This window comes from Macrobrachium nipponense, chromosome 14, assembly GCF_015104395.2.
Source record: "Macrobrachium nipponense isolate FS-2020 chromosome 14, ASM1510439v2, whole genome shotgun sequence".
Lineage (NCBI taxonomy): Eukaryota > Metazoa > Arthropoda > Malacostraca > Decapoda > Palaemonidae > Macrobrachium > Macrobrachium nipponense.
The window spans coordinates 21,750,101-21,753,646 of NC_087207.1; positions in this window are offsets into that span (position 1 = coordinate 21,750,101).

Genomic DNA, 3,546 nt, shown 5'->3' on the forward strand with positions numbered 1-3,546 from the left:
AAACCACATAGCAAGCGAATGCCCGGCACTTGCACAGAACCAGTACAAAAAAAGGCATGATTCAGTGGCAAAAGCCCTCCACTGGAGCCTGTGCAAGAAACATCAGCTACCATGCAGTAATAAGTGGTACGAAGCACCAACCTGAGGGGTGATAGAAAACGATCAGGCAAAGATCCTCTGGGACTATGGTATCAGAACGGATAGGGTGATACGTGCAAATAGACCAGACGTGACGTTGATTGACAAAGTCAAGAAGAAAGTATCACTCATTGATGTCGCCATACCATGGGACACCAGAGTTGAAGAGAAAGAGAGGGAAAAAATGTATAAGTATCAAGATCTGGAAATAGAAATAAGAAGGATATGGGATATGCCAGTGGAAATCGTACCCATAATCATAGGAGCACTAGGCACGATGCCAAGATCCCTGAAAAGGAATCTAGAAAAACTAGACGCTGAAGTAGCTCCAGGACTGATGCAGAAGAGTGTGATCCTAGAAACGGCGCACATAGTAAGAAAAGTGATGGACTCCTAGGGAGGCAGGATGCAACCCGGAACCCCACACTATAAATACCACCCAGTCGAATTGGAGGACTGTGATAGAGCAAAATAAATAAAAAAATGATAATAATAATTCCTTTCCGATGGGGGAAGCAAGGCAATGACAAAATTCGACGTAGAAGTTAGACGTTTTCAAAAGAAATAATAACGTATTTTCAGGCAGTTGGTTCGCTGTAAATCTTAAGAGTTTTCTGGAATAAATAAACAAAAGAAAAGAAAAGAAAGGCAAACATTCCTCCGTACCTGCTGCCTCTCTCCAGAACTTCCCAGGAGTGGATGAACAAACAATCAGATCAAAGAGAAGTTTTGGTAACGGCCCGATCGTATGAAAGTTTGATTCCGACCTGTACTTGGACGAATTACTTTCGACTTTCGAGAGCGAGAGAAAGCATAAACTTCTGCAGATGAGATTTTTTTTATTAAGAAAGTCGGCCTGTTCTTTATCTATTTATTTATTTATTTATTATATAGTAATTATATATATATATATATATATATATATATATATATATATATATATATATATATAAGTATAAAAATAATATATAAGGTGAACAGAAATATAAAAAATAAAGATAAATAGATAAATAAAAAATAAAAATAAATAAAAATAAATATAAATAAATAAATAAAAACTTATGAAAATAGATAAAATAAATAAAAATATATCAAAATAAATAAAAACTTTTGAAAATAAATATAATAAAAAAATAAAAATAAATAAAAAATAAAAATTAATGAATAAAAATAATAGAGTAAATAAAAATAAATAGGAATAAATAACTATAAATAAAAATATATGAAAATGAATAGAAACATATGAAAAAAAATAAAATAAATAAAAATCAACAAATAAATATAAATATATAAAGATAAATAAATAGGTAACATAAATAATAAATAAGAATAAATGAAATAAATAAAATAAATAAATAGATGAATAAATAACACACATATATATATATATTATATATATATATATATATATATCTATATATATATATATATATATATATATATATATATATATATATTTATATGGCAGGTAAAATGTTCTGTAACAACAGAATCCATCTAATAAAAGGAGCCCATAAAAACACCAAAATGTAGAGAGAAAAGTACTATATTTCAGAGACTGCTGTCTCTCTCTTCAGGTATATGAATGAGAAAAGTTTACAGAAAAGGTGGTATTTATACCAAGAGATCCGTCCACAAGTTAGCCAATTTAGGTCACCCCGTTGATAATCTTCCTTTAATCTTTTTAAGCGTTGGTTGAATGAAAACTTCGTCGACGACATCTGAAATCCACGCGCCTTTTTGAGATGTTCATTACCTGCTTCTCTTTATTAAGGCCGATTCCATCATTTGACTCTTGTACCACAGTTGCTGCTATAAATTACACGTGACAAATTCCAGTTTATTCTATGGTTATGTCATTTATATGGTTGAAAATAGCCGAGTTCTGTTTGTCCATACCAAACTGACCGTTTGTGTTGTATTAATCTCTGGGGAAGTGATTTACCTGTAAATCCGATGTAAGATTGGTCACAGTAAATCACTTCCCCAGAGATTAATACAACACAAACGGTCAGTTAGGTATGGACAACAGAACTCGGCTATTTTCAACCATATAAATGAACATAACCATAGAATACTGGAATTTGTCACATGTAATTTATAGCAGCAACTGCCGGTACAAGAGTCAAATGATGGAATCGGCCTTAATAAAAGAGAAGCAGGTAATGAAACATCTCAAAAGGCGCGTGGATTTCAGATGTCGTCGACGAAGTTTTCATTCAACCAACGCTTAAGAAGATTAAAGGAAGATTATCAGCGGGGGTGACCTAAATTGGCTTACTTGTGGACGGATCTCTTGGTATAAATACCACCTTTTCTATAAACTTTTCTCATTCATATACCTGAAGAGAGAGACAGCAGTCTCTGAAATATAGTACTTTTCTCTCTACATTTTGGTGTTTTATGGGCACCTTTATTAGATATATATATATTATATTATATATATATATATATATATATATATATATATATATATATATATATATACTGTTCTTCTTACTTTTTCGAGATTCGTAGACGAATATTTTAACTCGCGCTCTGTCGTTGATACAAAATACGAGATAGACGTCAATAGTTCCTGGTGAGCGAAGATATATTTAAGTGACCTTCACACTTTGCGACGCAGTTGAATTTCTGGTTGGACTTTTTGAAGATGCTTCGGGATGGAGTGAAATATCAAATTTAAGCTTAAGGCCAAAGCTGCGACCTTATGAGGTCAGTCAGCCCCGAAAGGGAAACTGAGAGCGAAAGTGTTAGAGAGGTGTAACAGGAAGAAAACCTCAGAGCAGTTGCACCGTGAATCACTTGTCAGAATAGAGTTGGAAAGTGAGATGGAAGAAGGATAATACGAACGGAGGTACAGTAAAAGGGATGACAAGGGGTTACAGTTAGATCTCTAAAATCTATTCGACGGTTTTCAAACAGAATCGTAGTAGTAGATTCCGGAGCGACGCAAAGCCGTTCGAAGCACCGACTCACAGCGAACGAGACCTATTCGATATAATGGATGCTTTCAATCTCCATCGCAGGCAACTTTCACCTCTCGGCGCAGCTTCCGGAAGGGAGGGAATCTCGGGGTGATTTCCAGGACTGAAATATCTATAAGCTCAAGTCGCTCTTGTTGATTTGATCTCGTCGGCGAAAGGAGTGTTTGGGCTGGACGCTGGCTGCTGTCAATTTGTCTAATGGGGAAAATGTTGGTGCTGTTTTTGGCCTGGATGTTGGTGATGTCTTGGGACGTGTAACGTTGGTCGTATTTTATGAAAAAGTTAGCGATGTTTTAAGGGAAATGTTGGTAAAATTCTATGAAAAACGTTTGTAATGTTTTATGAGAAATGTTGGTAATATTCTGTGAAAAACGTTTGTAATGTTTTGGGGAAGATGTTGATAATATTCTATGGAAAAAGT